The sequence below is a fragment of the Bubalus bubalis genome, chromosome 12 (assembly GCF_019923935.1).
Source record: "Bubalus bubalis isolate 160015118507 breed Murrah chromosome 12, NDDB_SH_1, whole genome shotgun sequence".
In the NCBI taxonomy this organism is placed as follows: domain Eukaryota; kingdom Metazoa; phylum Chordata; class Mammalia; order Artiodactyla; family Bovidae; genus Bubalus; species Bubalus bubalis.
The window spans coordinates 92,043,551-92,062,306 of record NC_059168.1 but is presented as its reverse complement, the minus strand read 5'-3'; the positions used below and the strand labels follow the sequence as shown (position 1 = coordinate 92,062,306).

At 55.6% G+C, this 18,756-nt stretch overlaps 1 protein-coding gene across 9 annotated transcripts in view; it reads right to left on the bottom strand.

Moving 5' to 3' along the window:
• The window catches only part of LOC102394877 (DAB2 interacting protein), a 212,694-nt gene that overhangs the window by 32,896 nt on the left and 161,042 nt on the right, over positions 1-18,756 (bottom strand). The window contains exon 1 of one of the 9 annotated variants that reach the window (XM_044926307.2): positions 7,575-7,730. The exons of the other annotated variants lie outside the window; for them this stretch is intronic. The gene's annotated coding sequence lies outside the window, so the exon portion shown is untranslated. Of the gene's footprint in view, positions 1-7,574; positions 7,731-18,756 lie in introns of those variants that run through there. 9 annotated transcript variants of the gene reach the window in all.

The window sequence follows — 18,756 nt, the reverse complement described above, 5'->3', positions numbered from 1 at the left end:
AGTCCCCAGCCCCTGGAGGTCCCTATGTCCCCCTTTCCCCACCTGGGCCAGCTGCTCAGTAGATCTTTACCTGTATTCTCCATGCATGGAATCCTAACAATTCCCAGAAAGGAAGAATCAGGGGATGCCACGATTCTCAGGCCATAGGCAGGAAAGGTAGGGCCACAGGGGAGGAAGGCTGCCCTGACCTGCCCTGCCTCTGAGAGGTGTCCCGGTTCAGGCCTGGGGGCAGTTGAGGAGGGGGACGGCACCCTTCCACCGGATGGGCCCCTCTGCCTGCCCCTGCAGCCCCACAGTGCTTCAACCTGGGGTTGGGCCCTCCCTGCAACTCTGCCCCCACATAACACCCCCCAGCAAGTGACCCAGACTCTCCTCTGCGTCCCACCTTCCCTCCAGTCTCTCACACCCGACAACGGCCTTCTTTCTCGGCCTTCAAAGCCCAGTTTGAACGTGGCCATCATCACACCGTCCCCGGTCTCCCTAGACAGATGGGCGCTCACACCCAGGCCGGGTGGCTGAACACCACTCCGTACACTTTCCCCCCCGACTCCTTACCCAACTCTCATGAGAACCGTCAGGACCGAGGGACTGCGCCTCAGAAAGGCCAGGCAGCTTGCCCAGGATGGCACAGGTGGCAAGTGGCCGAGGGGGACCCGAGCCCCACCCGGCAGACTCCGAGCCTAACGGCATCCGCCTGAGCCTCCATCTCCCCACTGGCGGCCTTCTACGGCCACAGTCCGCTGACCTGCTTGCCGTGACCCCTCACTCCAGGTCAGGGAGGAAGAAACCAGGGGGCTGGCCGGGGTCGAACAGCCTGTGCCCAGGGCCTGGGGAAACATGGGCTCGCTGCAGGCGCAGGCGGAGCCGGGGCTGGAGATATGGCCAGGCCCCAACAGCAGTCCATTGTGAGGGCGGGCAGCGGGAACAAGGGGACATTGTCCTGGCTCCAGGGCCTCGGCCTTATCTGATAGCCTTCCAGCCAACCCACGAGCTGTTTTTCAACTCCATCCTTTCTTCTCTGAAAAGGTTAGTGACACAGAAGTTTAGCAAATTCCCTATTATTTCAAGGAGGGAGGAGACTTGAAAATAAAACGTGTGATAATTAAAAAGCCCTATGAGACCACATGGGGAAGACGTTTCCAGCTGCGGGTGGGGTTAGCGGAGCGTGGGACTGGATGGCCTGGAAAGCCAGAGGCTCAGAATCGCCTTCCAAATCTCAAAGGGGCAGAGGGAGCTGCCGTGCATGCCCCCAGCGGGCGGGGCCGGGACCAGGATGGGCCGATTCCAGCTAGACACACTGGCCCTGGGATGGGTGGGCCAGCCCAGTTTGGATTTAGAGGAGAGGGCACGCTGTCTCTGGAGGCATTCGAGGAGCTGGAAGCTTTACCTATGCCGAGGAGGGGCTGCCCGCGCTGCTGGGGACTGTTGGCATAACAAACCAGCAGCAGAGTAAGCCCCAGGGGTAAACACACAGCCACACACCTGCAGCTGGGAACAGGCAGGAGAGCCTAGTGTCAAGGGTGCTGGGTACAGGAGCACATCTAGTCTCCATTCCCTGTGAAACACACAACCCTGAGTACTTTTAACATGTTGTCCAGGCCTCAGTGTCCCCGACTCTAAGTGGGGAGGGCTGACATACCTTCCTCCCAGGGCTGCTGTGAGGCCAACTGAGGCAAGGCCGGGGAGCCAGGGTCAATGCCAGTGGCCACAGCGGTTACTCAGGCTGGCCCCTGCTCTATTCACTGCCTCATGCCAGGCAGCCCTGTAAGGAGCGAGGGCACAGCTGTGAACAGGCCGATTAAGGGTTACCTGTGTTGTATCAAGACTGATGTTTCTAGGGTAGCTGACGCTTCTGACGTCTGGGGTGGCGAGGTGGGAGCTTTGCGGGCAATTCTCTGTTCCTTTCCCCTGACCACTCAAACCTCCTACCTTCGCCAGGCATGTTTCCCCCACCCGCAAACAAACTGCACCTACCCCAATGTTCTGGGATGCTTTCAAAACCAAACCCCCCCCCCCAATAAAAACTCTTAACTTTCTAAAGTGAAAGGATGAAAGAGGGTGTCTGGAGGGGGCAGGAGACCCCACGGAGGGGCCACGTGAGCCCCTCTGCCTGGGACTCCGAGCACAGACTCCCCCAACCTCTCACTTTCCTGCCTGTGTGGTCTTGGGTCACGGCCCACAGCCAGGCCTGGAAAGGACAGACACCCTGGACAAGGTTGGTCTCCACGGAGGAGGCGCCCACTGCAGGGCTGGCGGGACCCGTGGACTCGAGTCAGGTCAGAACATGCCAACTGTGCTCCCGCCTGTCACAGGCAGGCAGGTCCAGGGAGCTGTATCCACAGGGGAAAGAGCGGGTCTTGGGCACAGTCAGAGTGAGGGCGCTGACCTCCTGGGAATCAAGCAGCAGGACACAAACAGGCCAGCACCCCCACTCTCCCACTACACACACACCCAGGACATCCAGCAGAGTCATCTCTTCCCCAGGCCCGGCCTGCCCTGTTGGCCTGGGAACCGCTGGGGTCCAAGGGGCAGGGAGAAGAATGCAGCTGTCTGGTGGTCCCCAGGGCCCTGGGGAGACAGAGCCTGTCCTTAAAAGGCAGGGAGGTTGGCTGCCTGGCCTGGGAAGGTTTCCTGGGATGACAGCGCCTGGAGGCATGGCCCCTCTCAGCCAGGGTTCTCGCCATCCAAAGCCAAGGGGCAGATGCCAGCTGTCACTGGAGCTGGTGTGACCCTATCCCCGTGCACACACTGAGCTGGGAGCTCCCTGGGCTGGGAGGTGCCCGGTCTTTGGCCTCGCCCCACCCTGGAAGCCTGTACCTCCCTGACACCGCAGGGCTGAGCTGGAGGAGGGGGGTGTGTGCCCGTGACCGAGACAGTAGGCCAGGATGGCTCATCACAGGCCACGGCTCCATGCAGCCCAAAGCCTCGCTCCCATGGTGCCCCGTGTACACTGAATGAGTGATGCCATGGCAACCTGCACTCAACAGACACAAAGCGCCTGCCACATGCCCGGCTCTGCCACAGGTATTCTTTCCAAGGTACACACACCATCAGATGGTCTTCTCCCAACCGCCCTGCATGAAAGGAGGGATCACCCCAGCAGGAAGCGGGTAAAGAACTCAACTAGACCTGATGAGCCCTGGCTCATGGGGCGGCCCTCCCCGGACACAGCCTGTCAATCCATAGGACTGGACGCAGCAGGCTTCAGGACACCAGAGGAAACTGAGGCTGGGAGAGGAGGGGCTTGGCTGGGGGCGCAGCGTCAGGAAGTGAAAGACGGGAGCCCAGTGGCCCGATCGGCCTCTGCTGGGACAGTATGGTACCCACCCCACACCAGGCCAGGACAGGCCTGGAGGTCGGGGATCCAGTCAACCTTGCACCCTGGCAGGGGCCCGGCCCTCTCACTGGGAGGGGAGGGGAACCTGGCCGGCGGGTCCTGGGCTCCTTCCTCTTCCTCTCCACCTTTGATCTGCCTGGATCAGCAGGGCCCTGAACAAGTTCCGAACTCTCTCCAGGCTGCTGCTTCTTCACTTCAGAGACTATAACCAAATCCCCAACGTGTCAACTCCCCATTAACATAGGGACCACATACTAACCACATTCATTCCTCCTCTGTCACCTGCAAGGCAGTCAGCGATACCTCCTTCCCTGTTGGTGACCCGACCCACGATGGCTTGGGGTGAGGCCACCACCGTGAGTGGTGTTGATGGCAGCCCCCCGAGCAGGTGGGGCACCCCTCAGCATCTTGACCATCCCCCACACCCCCTTTCTGTCTAATTCTGCAGCCTAATGGACTTTTCAGAGAACATTCAGGAACACATTTACCTCCCCACATTCCCACGTCATTTTGGGGGGGAGGGTGGGTTGGGCAGGAAGGGCAAGGGGCACACAGAGAAGAAACAAAACACTTTCCATCTATTCCCCCAAGTTATCCTGCAGCCTGAATAATTTTGGGTTTTTAATCAATAGCTGTCAGACTTGTCAAATTACTTTGGGGACCGCAAAGCAGTTTTTAAACATTCATAAACCTCAGTAGAACAGTGAAGTGCCCTGAATTTTAAGAGAAGAGCATCTGAGGAACACTCATTGAACAGGATGGGATTTGGGCAAATGGAAAGTGAGGTGAGGGCTGGGTGCTCCTCCTGCTTCTGAGTAGGGACAGCTCCCTACCTCACCCCACCCCCGGTCCCCAGGAGAAACTGTCCAGCCTCTCAGCAAGACTAAGTGGAGTGACCCCCCAAACCCCAAGGTCCCCGCGGAAAGCACCCCAATGTGGGAGCACGGCACCAGCCCCATCTGGCGCACCCCACCCTCACCAGGCCCAGAGTACCAGGCTGCTGCTCATCCGGGGCTGGACTGTGAGCCCCTCCACTTGGAGGACCCTGATGAAGGGACAGTGCTGTCCCTCCCTGTGAGCCCAGGCTGCACCCTGCTCCTCCTTGCATGCGTGAACACGCCCCTGAATCCCCTTGGCCCCATGGATCGCACCGCAGATCATGTAGGGTGCGACTAGCTTACGACTGGCTCCCCCACCCCCACCGGGACCATAAATACCTCCAACAGCTGCCTCGGGCCCTGGGGACTCATGATCCAAGTGGGAATGGATGACGAAATGAAAAAGAAGCGTGAATTGAAGAACCAAGGACTTCCACTCCCAAGGAAACAACTTCCTCTTTGGCTCATCTAATTCCTCCCAGCTCTCCACTTCCAGGAAGCCCTCCTAGGCTCAGCGGACCCCTCTGAAGAACATCATCATCTCCCCTCTCCCCTCCTCTACCCGAGACACAACTGTCATGCCAGGTGGCCTTCTGGTGCATTCACATTACGGTGACAAGGTGACCTGGGGACTGTCCTTCCCCCATGCCTGGGCACTAAGCTTCCTGCCTCAACCAAAGACGGATCACTTGTCAACACAGCCCAGCCCCTGGCATCGTGTGGCTGTGACTGGTCTAATGTGGTAACCTTCCTTAAGAACACACACACATACACTCCTCTGCCTTCGGTCAAATTCATTAACCTGCATGTCTCAGTTTTCTTATCTGTAAAGTGGGGGCAACACCACCTTTGGTGCTACGGGTGTAACCTGACATGCAGGAGCCCTGCTTTCCCGGGGCTTTCTGCCCCTTCCTGCCCTACAGCACTTCAGCTTTAAGTAGGCATCTCCCAGTCCCTATTTAAGGAGTGACGGGCATTGTAGGTTCTGGCTGCTGCTGCTGCTAAGTTGCTTCAGTTGTGTCCGACTCTGTGCGACCCCATAGACGGCAGCCCACCAGGCTCCGCCATCCCTGGGATTCTCCAGGCAAGAATACTGGAGTGGGTTGCCATTTCCTTCTCCAATGCATGAAAGTGAAAAGTGAAAGTGAAGTCGCTCAGTCATGTCCGACTCTTCGAGACCCCATGGACTGCAGCCTACCAGGCTCCTCTGTCCATGGGATTTTCCAGGCAAGAGTCCTGGAGTGGGGTGCCATCACCTTCTCTGTACATTCTGGCAGCAGTGTCCGTTTCCTGTCCTGCCACCGCTTAGGACAGGGGGCTCTGTGGCTTCAGGGAGACAAGGGGCAAAGACACGAAGGAGAAGGGGCACCAGGCCAAGGGAGCATAGCCCTCAGGTGGGCCTCTCGGCTTTCTCACCTGACAAGTGGGCTGCCCTCACCTCCAGGAGTCTGCTGGAGGTTGTTACGCTAACACCCCCACCCTGGTTTGAGCTAACCCGGCGCCCCAGTATACAGTCACTGGGTGACTCTCCAGTATGCCAGCGCTGAGCCCGGGGGGCCTAGGGAGCCTGGTTCCCCATCCTCCCAAAGCCTAGCATCTGGGAGTCCCAGCGGGGCCTCAGAGCTCTGATTCCCAGACTGAAACTCGCGGGAGACAGCTGGGGTGGGTGGCTGCCAACAAGCCACAGGCTCCCAGGTCGCAGGCAAAGGCACAGACTCATGTCAAGCCCAGGGTGCGGCTGCCAAGTTCCTCCTGCTCCTTGTGACCTCGGCGATTCTAAGCCATCTGTGGCTCTCCAGCACCCCACCTCACCCATGACACCCTGCACACCTCGAAGGGCCCTGGCGCCTTGTTTAAAGGACTCCACATCACTTCCACTTAGGGGGTCCAGCGACCCAACCTCAGTTAAGAAAACACACCCTGAAGCCTTGAGGGGCTTCCCAAGGCCAGAGAGGGTGCCAGGCTCCAAGAGCCCACCCTCTTCTCCCACCCCACACTGCTGACTCTAGGATAAGCTAGCCCTGCCTGTCATTTGCCACTGGCACACGGGATTCCGACCAAAAAGGCCGTACACTGTATATACAGCCTCCGAGGCACGTCCCAACTCAGGCATCCTGGGTTTTGCACCTCCACCTAGAACACACGCAGGAGGCCGGTGAGCCTTACCTGTCGACGCCTGGCTCAAAGACCACCACCTCCGTGCCGCCCGCCCATCCCAGCTGAACTGACTCCTCCCCCCAGGGCTTCCCCTCTACACTCCGCCCCCCCGGAAGCAGAGGCTCAGCGCAGTCCAGGAGCTTGCCCAAGGTCACAGTTCACAGGCACTGGGGCAAGGGCTGGAGGCCTGGCATCCGGGCTCCAACTCCAAACTCTTTCCACTGCCTGTCAATGCCTTTGAGGCTTTCACCAAACCTACAGAAACTGTGCGATCAAACACACCAACTTTCAGGTAACTTAGAAAAGTTGTGAGTCACCAGAGAGAGCTGGTGTGTCACCTCCTGTGTCACCTGTCCGGAAAACAGTGAGAAGGCCACCTAGCTGGTAGGGGTCGGCAGCCCCCAAGCCGTGGCAGTGAAGGTGGGGCAGGGCTTAGGACCACAGATACTTGTGAGAAGCCAGGCACAGGGCTGGCTTCACCTTCAGAGCGCCGGCTCACTCTCTTCCACAGGACAGTACGAGACAAGCCAAAACCCCGATTTCCCCCGAGAGGAGGTAACTTCCTGGGCACACACTTCTGCATCACAGGCTCCTGACAACTGTTGGAAGCATTTAAGTCGGAGCAAAACACACCCCAAGCTCAACCCATGGCCGGCCTCCGGATCAGGGACCAGACAGAGGCAGGGAGACAGAGAGAGAGAGAAAGACTCTGGCTGGGGGCCAGGGCTGGGGGAGAGCTGACATGGCCCCCGAACCCCAGCACAGCCCCACCCAGCACAGCCCTGGACTCGGCGATTCCGAGCAAAGGCCGGGCTCCTCATTTCCCGGTTCTCGGAGCAGCCACAGCTGCCCCTGGGCCTGCTCACGGAAAGGGGCCACTGACACTGGATTTCCTCTCTTTTAAAAACTAAAAACAGCAACAACACTCCTCCGTTTCTTGCTTTTTTGGCGGGCCATCCTAATTGCTTCCACATTCTGGGCGGCGGAAGATGCCTGCAGCGGGGCAGAGACACCATCGCTGGGGAACAGCCGAAGCCCTCCCGAGACCAGGCACCCTCTCTGACGGGCTGCTCCCACGCGCCTCAGTTAGTTGCTCCCTGGGCCTGAGAGGCTGCTCAGGGGCCAAGGCTGGCGGCCATCCCCCTGCCCTCTTCCCCGGCCTCCCTCATCCAGACCTCCGCTCAGGCCATCAGGTCACTCACCATCCCTCAGTGCGGCCACCGGGCTTGGGAAACCGAGGGGCTGGGCCAGCCACCCCCGCTGCCCGCTGTCCCCCACCGGGCCCAGCCAGTCCAACCCCACTCTGGTCCTAGACATACCGCTCCAGCCCTGTCCGCTGGGACTGAACATGGCTAGTTAAACAAAGGCTAAGTTCCAACTCTCTGTAATGTGCTTTTAAAGGGCCAGTGTCCCACTTGGGGTTGCTGAGGACTTAAAGGCACAGCTCCCTTTTTCTGTATAGGACACAACACGGCAAAAATCCCCAAATCCCTCAAAAGTCAGGATCAGATTAGAAGTCTCGGGAAGATTTTAGACAAAATGCCCAATAGTAAAAATCCAAATTCATCTGTTGTTGTTCACTTGCTAAGTTGTGTCCAACTCTTTGCAACCCCATGGAATGCAGCAGGCCAGGTTTTCCTGTCTTTCACTATCTGCCAGAGTTTGCTTAAATTCATGTTCATTGAGCCGGTGATGCTATCTATCCACCTCATCCTTTGCCGCCCTCTTCTTTTGCCTTCAACCTTTCCCAGCATCCGAGTCTTTTCGAATGAGCCGGCTCTTTGCATCAGGTGGCCAAAGTATTGGAGCTTCAGCATCAGTCCTTCCAATGAATATTGAGGGTTGATTTCCTTTAGGATTGACTGGTTTGAGCTCCCTGCTGTCCAAGGGACTCTCAAGAATCTTCTCCACTGCGACAGTTCAAAAGCATCGATTCTTTGGTGTTCAGCCTTCTTTATGGTCCTATTTTCACATCTGTACACGACTACTGGAAAAACCATAGCTTTGACTAGATGGCCCTTTGTCGGCAAGTGATGTCTCTGCTTTTTAATACGCTGTCTAGGTTTGTCATAGCTTTCCTTCCAAGGAGCAAGCATCTTTTAACCTCATGGCTGCAATCACCATCCACACTGATTTTTGGAGGCCGAGAAAATAAAACCTGTCAATGCTTCTACTTTTCCCCTTCTATTTGCCATGAAGTGATGGAACCGGATGCCATGATCTTAGTTTTTTAAATGTTGAGTTTTAAACAAGCTGTTTCACCCTTCTCTTTCACCCCTGTCAAGAGGCTCTTTAGTGCCCCTTCATTAATTCTGCCATTAGGGTGGTATCTACCATCTGCACATCTAAGGTTGTTGATATTTCTCCCAGCAATCTTGATTCCAGCTTGTGACTCATCCAGTCCAGCATTCTGCATGATGTACTCTACATGTAAGTTAAATAAACAAGATGACAATATACAGCCTTGACATACTCCTTTCCCGATTTGGAACCAGTCTGTTGTTCCATGTCCAGTTCTAACTGTTGCTTCTTGATCCACAGACAGGCTTCTCAGGAGACAGATAAGGTGGTCTGGTATTCCCTTCACTTTAAGAATTTTCCAGTTGTGATCCACACATTCAAAGGCTTTAGCATAGTCAATGAAGCAGAAGTAGATGTTTTTCTAGAACTCCCTCACATTCTCTATGATCCAATTAATGTTGGCAATTTGATCTCTGATTCTTCTGCCTTTTCTGAACCCATTTTGTACATCTCGAAGTACGCTGTTCATGTATTGCTGAAGACTAGCTTGAAGGATTTTGAGTATAGCCTTACTAGCACGCAAAAGGAGCACAGCTGTCCAATAGTTTGAACATTCTTTTGCACTGCTCCTTCTTTGGGACTGCAATGAAAAGTGACCTTTTCCAGTCCTCTGGTCACTGCTGAGTCTTCCAAATTTGCTGACATATTGAGTACACCACTTTAGCAGCAGCATCTTTTAAGATCTGAAATATTTCAGCTGGCATTCCATCACCTTCTCTAGCTTTGTTTGTAGTGATGCTTCCGAAGGACCACTTGAGGCTCTAGGTGAGAAGACACCATCATGGTTTTCTGGGTCAACTTTTTTATATAGTTCTTCTGTGTATTCTTGCCACATCTTCTTAATCTCTTCTGCCTCTGTTAGGTCCTTATCATGTCTGTCCTTTAGTGCACCTATCCTTATGTGAAGTGTTTCTTTGATATCTCCAATTTTCTTGATGAGATCTCTAGTCTTTCCCATTCTATTGTTTTCCTCTACTTTTTTGCACTGTTCATTGAAGAAGGCTTTCTTATCTCTCCTTGCTAGTCTCTAGAACTCTGCATTCAGTTGAGTGTATCTTTCCCTTTCTCTCTTGTTTCTTCTCTTCCTTCTTCAGCTATTTGTAAAGCCTCCTCAGACAACCACTTTGCCTTCTTGCCCTTCTTTTTCTGTGGGATGGCGACATCTCAAGAATAAGAGTGGGAAAGACAAATTTTTCAACCCTCACAACGGGCCAGCACAACACTCCTTCACAGCAGCATCTCATGACTCCTCCTCACAACTATGCCAGGCAGGCAGCACCTGGGCGCATCTTTCAGAGGAGGAAGCCATGGTGCGCGAGGGTTCCCGACTCACTCGGGATGGCACAGTCCGCAGCCAGGGCCCAGCCACATGAGGTCAGCCAGGGCCGGGCGTCTTCTCCCACCTGGCCTCTGGAGGCCCCATCTGTTCCGCCTCCACTAGCATCTTTCATCACAGGTGCCCCAACACTGGGCTTCCAGTCTAAGCCTCAGAACCCTATGAGCTCGGTTGTGTTCTTTCCCCCTTCTCACAGATGAGAAGACTAGAGACCATGAGCACGGGAACGGCAGGGAGAGGGAGGAAGAGAAGAGGGAGGTCTGGAGCCCTGCACACAGGCCCTGACAGCCAGGCTCTCCCTCCTTCCCAAACCGGCTCCAAAGTCAGAGGAGGGGTACCCCATCCTTCCAGGCTCAGGGCTCAGGCAAGCTGACCACGATCCACAGGAAAAGAGGTGGGACTGCAGGGGTGGGGGCCTTCTGGGGCCCCCTAGGCTCCAAGAGTGGGCACAGCCTGTGAGCTGCTAAAATAGGAGCAGGCAGAGGAGAAGAATGGAGAAGAAAAATGGCAACCCACTCCCAGATTCTTGCCTGGGAAATCCCATGGACAGAGGAGCCTGCTGGGCTATACAGCCCATGGGGATGCAAGGAGTCAGACATGACTGAGCACGCACACACACACACACACACTCAAAGGGCAGAGGACAGGAGAGACTTGACTGCCTGGGCCTCTGTACCTGGTCTAGCAAGCCCTTCAAGAAGAGTGGGCCACTTCTGGAAACCAGGAGTGGGTGGGCAGCCCAGAGGTGCTGTACGGCCATCCTATCACAAAGGCCAAGACCAGGCACAGTCCTCAGGCCTAACTCTGCAGGCGCCAGGTCATTCAAGGATTTACCACCCTTGGTCTGTTTCTATGGAGCCTGGCAGTCAAGTAAGTCGGAAGCTGTGTAGCCTAGTGGTTAGGAACATGGGCTCTGAAGTCAGACTGTTCAAATCTGGACTGTGCCACTTGCAATCTTGTGTTCTTGGACAAGTCAGGTCACCTCTCTGGGCCTGCTTCCCCCTCTGCAATAACATCAACAGCGCTCAGCCCCCAGGGCTTGCCGTGAGGACTCAATAAGCTACAGAACAAAGCTGCCTTCCAGGGAACACTTGATAAAGGCCAGCCTGTTTAGCTAGGCTGAAGGACACTGCCCCAGGATATGCTGGGAGACACAAAGTGGTCACTTTCTGAATAGTGACTCTGGGCAAGAGTCACATCTCTCTCTGGGCCTCAGTTGATTTCTGTAAAGACGGGGTCCACCCAGGATCCTCAGTGACTCCCAGGCAAGACCACCCTTTAACACGTTCCAGCTGCCCACCCTCCTCAAAAGCACCCAGGTCACGAAAGGCTGGGCTGTAGTCGGAATTCCTTGTGACCTGAAAACAGGCCCTGCCTCTGCCCCGCCCCACCCCACCCCCAGGCTAACTGGGATCTGTTGGGAGTGAGAGGGTGCAAAGGCTCCAGGCCACGGGACATGTCAGGAGGCAGCAAAAGGCATCACCTCTCCAGGCAGAGCCCACCTGGCCAGCTCTGGACCTCAGTCTCCCCACTATGAGGGGTGAACCCTCACCTCCTTAGGAGTCTCCCAGGGGATGTGCTGCCACTAAGCTGCCTTTCTATCGAGGAGTTCAGCAGCCATCATCGGCAGGCAGATTCTCTACCACTGAGCTACCTGGGAAGCCTCTTCCATCTTCCTAGAACCTAAAGCAACTGGTGCGTGTGCTTCTTGGGGAGCAGGGGAAGGAGAAGCGGGGGGAGGGGGACCAGAAGAATCAGGGATCAGGAGGCAGGAGGCATGCCCGACAGCCCCGGCAGAGCATACCGCTTCTGAGGGGGCAGGGAGGGACCTGGGTGCCTTAAACTCACACCATCATCTCCTTGTCCATAGGGTTCATCTGTCAGTAGGTGGAGTGATTTGGAAGTCTGCAGGGCTGGGTAGTGATTCTGGTTGTGTTACTCAGCAACTGTGGGACTTTGGGAAAATCCTTTACTTTCCTGTGCCTCAGTTTCTTCGTGTATAAAATGAGGAAACACGCTATCCTTGGAAAAGAAAAGATGTAAAAACAGTGGCTAGCCAAATGCAGAGAAAGCATTTACCAAAACAACTTGGGAGCCCAAAGACTCAAATATCTGAGTGCCATTCATTCAACAGACACTCAGAACCCATCTGGAGACTGTTAGCTCTTGGGCTGTCCCCAGCTCTACACTGTCCCCTCAATGAGCCGAACACATTCTAACTCCCCCACCCCACCGTTCCTGCCTCATGGCTAAGTGTGGCAGAGAGATCAAGATCTGGGGCACCAAAATATTCTGAAATGGACCTCAAACTTCTCTGGAGGCCAAACCCACCAAAGAAGCGTCCAGAGCGAAGCCATCAGTGCAGACCAAGTCCAGCTCAGCTCTGGGAAAGGTAGAGGGCCTTGCAAGGAGAGCCAGGCTCATGGTGCTCTCCCTTAGGCGCCTGGACTCAAAGAGCGTTCAGGTGGGGAGAGGGGAAGAAGGGCAGGTGACACCACAGGGTGAGATGCGAGCCCTCCAAGGAGACAGTGAGAGAGAGAGCTCAAAGACGTCACTTAGAGGGGCCCAGTCCAGCCCTCCCCAATCTGAACTCTAGGGATCCCGCTCAGAGGATCCTGGGGGAGGCCCACGGCCGGTAGAGCAGGTGCGGACGGAGGGCGTGGGAGCCCCTCACTCGCCCTCCCTGGATCCCTGGACTGGCCCACTTGCCTCGCCCTCCTCAGGCCCTGCTGCCTCCTCTTCAACTCACTTCCTTTCTATTCAGCACACACATGGCCCGACCCCCTTCTCCTGATGGCCCCACAGGCGACCAGAGCCAACCACAGTTCCAGTCCCCTCCTTCCTCCACAGGGTAGCTAGCTCCCTCCCTGAGACCCAGGCCACCACACTCTCCGACGCACCCCCTCCCTCCCAGGCTGCCACCCTCCCCTCTCTGCACACCTTTCCTCCTGGTCTTGGAGTTTGTCAGACGCTGATGTGGGAGCACTCTTCCCTTGGTGAAACCCTCTCCTTTGTGGAGCTCATCCACTCCTCAGCTTTAGACACCTCCAGTGCTCAAGACTCCAGAGCTTCTCTCCCAGCCTTCCCCTTCCCTGCGCTCCAGACACATATATCTAAATGCTGGCCTGACAGCCCTTGGACACCTCACAGAACTTCAAATCTGAAATATCCGAAGTGGAGCTTTGTCTCAGGGCTTAATCCAGGAGTCTCAGAGGCCAGCCACCCTCCCTCTCCCTGGCCTTCAGAGCCTAATCCATCAGCACACCCTACCACTGCCGTTCTCTGCTGTTTAGCTGCTCAGTCGTGTCCGACTCTTTGAGACCCCAGGACTGTATTGCCCACCAGGCTTCTCTATCTGTGGAATTCTCCAGGCAAGAATACTGAAGTGGGTTGCCATTTTCCTCTCCAGGGGATCTTCCCGATTTGCGGATTGAACCCGAGTTTCCTGCGATTTCTTTACCACTGAGCCACTGAGTTCAGTTCAGTCGCTCAGTCGTGTCCAACTCTTTTCGATCCCTCGGACTGCAGCATGCCTGGTGTCCCTGTCCGTTACCATCTCCCGGAGCTTGCTCAAACTCATGTCCATTGAGTTGGTGATGCCACCCAACCATCTCGTCCTCTGTTGCTGCCTTTTCCTCCTGCCTTCAATCTTTTCCAGCATCAGGGTCTTTTCTAAAGAGTCAGTTCTTCACATCAGGTGGCAAAAGTATTGGAGTTCCATCATGTATCATGGAGTTTCTAAGTATTTCAGTTTCATCATGAGTCCTTCCAATGAATATTCAGGACTGACTTCCTTTAGGAGTGACTGGTTGGATCTCCTTGCAGTCCAAGGGACTCTCAAGAGTCTTCTCCAATACCATGGTTTGAAAGCATCAAGTCTTTGGCGCTCAGCTTTCTTTATAGTCCAACTCTCACGTCCATACACGACGACTGGAAAAACCATAGCTTTGACTAGACAGACCTTTGTTGGCAAAGTAATATCTCTGCTTTTTAATATGCTGTCTAGGTTGGTCATAGCTTTTCTTCCAAGGAGCAAGTGTCTTTTAATTTCACGGCTGCAGTCACCATCTGCAGTGATTTTAGAGCCCAAGAAGCCACTAAGGAAGCCAAAATCCTGTCACTACCACCTCTAAAATCTCTCACACCTGTCCAAGCCTCTTTATCAGTCTGACCCTAACCCCCTACCTGGGAGTCAGGGGGAATCCTTCAGAAACGCAAATCCTATTATTTAACTTTTGGGCTAAAAACCCTCCAATTACTCCTGACAGCAATTTGACTTCAAACGACTCAATGGACATGAGTTTGAGTCAACTCTGGGAGTTGGCGACGGACAGGGAGGACGGACAGGGAGGCCTGGTGTGCTACAGTCCGTGGGGTCGCAGAGTCGGACAGGGCTCAGCAACTGAACTGACTAAACTCCTCCCCAGGACATCTGACCTCATCTGGCAACCCCCATCTGCCTCTAGAAGCAGAGGTTTTCCCGCCTCAGGGACTTTGTCCTCTCTAACGCCTAGGCAGGAGCTCCAGTTCCACCCCCTTCTGCTAAAGGCAGGCTGGATCGGCTACAACAGGTCCTGGCCCCCTCCCCACGCCCGCCCCCCCCCCCACCCTAACTCCTCCCCATAGAAACACTTGGCTGTTTCCTTCATTATCATCTTGCTTGTTCAGCCAGCAAATATTTATTAAGTGCAAACCAACAACAACAACAACGACGTGCAGGCACTATTTTAGGTGCTGAACAAAGCAGACAAAAACCCTGACTCACATCACCCAGTCTGGAATTACTTATTTGCTTCTCCACTCATTTATGATTCTCTGTCTCTCCTGACAGAAGGGAAGCTCTGCTGTATTTCTAAATCCTATGGAAGGGTCTAGCAAGGTGTAAAAACTCAGTAAGTATGTATGAAACAAACTTGTTAAAATAAAGAAACGAAGAACACCAAACCCAGAAAGACACAAGAAGTCAAGGGCCACGCCTCTGCCACCTTGAAGCAAGTGCTGCTCACTGCCCGGGGGTCTCAGGCGCACAGGAAAGCTTTCGGTGACACCCCAGCCCTCCTGGGGGACAGGACAGACCAGAGGCACAGTGGTGGCCTGTTAATTGCTTGAGAAAACGCATGACTGTGGGCTTTCCCAGTGGCTCAGCGGTAAAGAATCTGCCTGCAAGGGTTCAATCCCTGGGTGGGGAAGATCCCCTGGAGAAGGAAATGGCAACCCACTCCAGTATTCTCACCTGGGAAAATCCCATGGACAGAGGAGCCCAGCGGGGCTACAGGCCACGGGGTTAAAGAGTGGAACACGAAGGAGCGACTAAACATCAAAGCAGACCTGCAGGATCAGGGAAGCCTCCTGGAGAGGTGACATCTGAAAGAGGCCAACCCTACCCACCACCAAATCTAGGAGGAGGAGGAAAACACTTCCGTGTTTTAGGGCCCTGATGTTCTTTGCGCTAGTAGAAAAAAGGGAAAAAAACCTTGCTCCAAAAAACTCTTTACTTTTTATTAGTGTCTGGATCAATAAAAGTTTTAGGAGTAAAGCTTCTCTCCTGCAATACTAACCGCCACAGAGACAGCCTAGGATTATTAAATCTGTCTCCAAGAGGCAGTGGCTGGGAGCCCCAGGCTAGGTAAAGAGAAGCCCGAGGGCTGTCACTGGCTCTGAAACTTGGGGTTTCAGAAACCCCCCTCTTCACAGCCCACCTTCCAACCTCACAGATACCCTGCGCCTAGATCTCTTTCCCCACAGCTTTGCCTGTCTGCTTCCACCTCCTTGGTCAGTGGGTGTCTCACCATCCTCTCCCCCTGCACTTAAAGCTCCCAGGAGGACACGGCCTGGCTCCCAGGAGGCAGGAGCCGGTCCCCACCTTCACTCTTCCTTCCAAGCCCAAGGGAGTCTCCCATTCATTCTACCCGCGTCAGTGTGGAAACCAGGCTGCGCAGGAAGGACTGTGGGGGATCAACCAGGCCCTGGTCGGAGGGTGGGTGAGGTCCCAGGGCTGGACCTCCTTGGAGAAACAGCCCTCACACCCTCCAGCCCCCACCCACAGCTATCCAGCCAGCCCACCCACAGGACAGGAAGTTTCCTGCACCCCCTTCCCAGGGCAGAGCCATCCACAGACCTTGGCAGTGGGATAGGCCTCTGGGCTGAACAGGGTCTCGGTACCAGGAGCCTGGGAGCCACATCTGGCTTTTGAGGATGGTGGGATCTCCATAGAGAAGCCCGGCCCATGATCTTGCCGAGGCTGTCACAGAGGAGTCCGAAGCCACAGAGGCTCATTCTTGAGGCCGGCATGCACCAAGGTGCCTCTCCTGGCCAGACGTGGGGACCCCTCAACCAAGGCCAGCATCTAACAGGAGTTGAACAGGTGGGCTTTCCCTTCCCGCAAAGCACACGCTGACTCGTCTTCCAAGCTGAAACTTCAAAAATGACTTAAAAAAACACAGCGGTGACATCTAGAGATTTCCGGGTCCTCCAGGGAACAAGTGGAAAATTACAGCCTTCCATACAGGTAACCACAGGGCACAACCTCCAGGTCCAAGACGTCCGGAAAGATATGCACTTCCAGCCAGGAGCACGTCGCCCTCCCAAGGAACACGGGCAGGGTGTAGATCCCGGGACCTAGCCCCGGGTTCTCCAGGAGACTGGAGGAGGCCCGCCGAGGAGTCTCCGGCTCCGCCCCCAAGGTGCCACACCCTGCCCCAGCCCCGCCTCCGGGCCTTTGCACTTGCCGTTCCCTCCGCATGGCCCTGGCTCTAGGCCAGGCTCACAGATCAAACGTTGCGCGCCTTACCAGAGGCTGTTCTAACCAAAGGAGCAACTTCCCCCACACCCCCAGGTTATCACTCAGCTTCCGGATGACACTGATCTAAAACGCTCTTGCTTGGGCCCCCTCCTCTTCCCCCTGGGAGACTGTCCGGACCTGTTCACCTGGTAGGTCCGACACACCTCCGGCCATGCCTTGCACAAAGCAGGCACTAATAGGTGTCCTGAACGAATACTAGTTTTGCTTCTGGCTGGTATGAGACAGGCCGGCCAAAGCTGTCTAAGTGAGAGCGGCCGTGGAGGGGGTGTTGACCAAAAGACGGGGGTGCACCCAAACCACCTTCCCCCAACCCAAGCTCCCGGAAAGTCCAGGGTGCGACCCCTGACCGCCCGGCATCACGCCCCTCGCGCTCCAGGCCCGAAGCGGCCGGCCCCGCCCCCAGCCCTCCCACCCCGAGCCTCCGGCCCTGCCCTCCCAGGCCGGCCGCAGGGGACATTCCGCGGCCAGCTGCCGCCAACTGCCCCAGCTGCAACGGCTTTCCATCCCAACCCGCCACTGCGCTCCGGACGCGGGCGGGGATGATGCCCGGCCGGAATTCGTGGGGCTCAGAGCAGCAGCAGCCCGGAGGCTCTCCACCCTCTCTCTCCAGGGCCAGTACCTTCCCTAACCCCGTACTTCCATTCGGACGTTTAAAAAATGCGAACAAAGACGGAGGTGCAAACCCACGGGGGTTGTCTACCACGGTCACCCAGTCAAACAGGACACCCGACTTCGTGCCCCAGCTTGGAACTAGATAGCTAGACAGGTCCCCTCGCTGGGAAGAACTGGGTTCAAGCTCCCTCTAAGGGCGGTTATTCTCTGTCCTGGGCTGGGCCAGCAGGAGGTTTAGTGCCTGGTAGAAGGGAGAGGCGGAGAAGGCAATGGCACCCCACTCCAGTACTCTTGCCTGGAAAATCCCATGGACGGAGGAGCCTGGTAGGCTGCAGTCCATGGGGTTGCTAAGAGTCGGACATGACTGAGCGACTTCACTTTCACTTTCATGCATTGGAGAAGGAAATGGCAACCCACTCCAGTGTTCTTGCCTGGAGAATCCCAGGAATGGGGGAGCCTGGTGGGCTGCCATCTATGGGGTCGCACAGAGTCGGACATGACTGAAGCGACTTAGCAGCAGCAGCAGCAGAAGGGAGAGGAGCCTGGTGGGCTGCAGTCCATGGGGTCGCGAAGAGTCGGACACGACGGAGCGACTTCACTTTCACTTTTCACTTTCATGCACTGGAGAAGGAAATGGCAACCCACTCCAGTGTTCTTGCCTGGAGAATCCCAGGAATGGGGGAGCCTGGTGGGCTGCTGTCTATGGGGTCACACAGAGTCAAACACTACTAAAGTGACTTAGCAGCAGCAGAAGGGAGAGGGAGTGAGCTGCCCAGGTCTCTGAGTGCCACAAGACGGACCCAGGAGCCCAAATGGTGCCCCACTCACTGGCCTAGGATTCACCCTTGAGTCACACTGATACCACCCTCACTGAACTGAAAATCCCTCTGGGAAAGGCACAGCCAGCCAGCCCGACCTTTTTGCCTGGGGTCACCCCCTTTTCCATCCTACTGGAAAGCCACAGCAATGTTTTCCAGGTATTGAGCCTCCACCACACATACGGAATCACTCCTACTTCCCTTACAGCCACCATCCAGAGGGGCTAATCAAACTAGAGTGGCTGCTGTATACTCTCTGGTGCAATGGGATCATGTCATCCACCCCCTCCAGGTAAATATGGATGAACAGGTGGGTGGGAGAACACCTGAGGTCGGTCCTGCCTACTCCACAGCCTCAACTCCAGAGTTTGCAAGCTCCAGTCCAGTCCACGTGGTTTCAGCCTGCTCCAGACCCTTGGCAACAACTGAGCTCCTACTAAGTGCCAGACTGTCAGGCACCTATTGTGTGCAGGTAGGACACCTGTAGGACTCATCAAGAGGTCTGTCTACCTGTA